Below are 341 nucleotides of genomic sequence, written 5' to 3'. Positions count from 1 at the left end.
GCAATAACCCCAGCTAGCTCCCTCAACACCCTGGGGTGGAGATCATCCGGACCCGCTGACTTGAACGCGTCCAGCCCCTCCAGAAGCTCTCTAACCCGGTCCTCCCCAACCTGAGGTCTGAAGGCGATCCCCTCGAGTCCGGCTTCTATCACAGCAGGGAAGTCCCGGTCCCTGCACAAGAAAACCGAGGTGAAGAATTGGTTAAAGAGGTCTGCTTTCTCCTCTGACGCAACCACCAGATTGCCCAGTGTATCCTGCAGGGGTCCCACATTACCTCAGTATTACTTGCTTGCATCTGGCGAGCAAGCCCAGGGATCCCACTGATCCTTTATTGATGATGT

This window comes from Gavialis gangeticus, unplaced genomic scaffold, assembly GCF_001723915.1.
Source record: "Gavialis gangeticus isolate Ggan-Ray unplaced genomic scaffold, GavGan_comp1, whole genome shotgun sequence".
Lineage (NCBI taxonomy): Eukaryota > Metazoa > Chordata > Crocodylia > Gavialidae > Gavialis > Gavialis gangeticus.
This window is presented reverse-complemented; position numbering follows the sequence as displayed.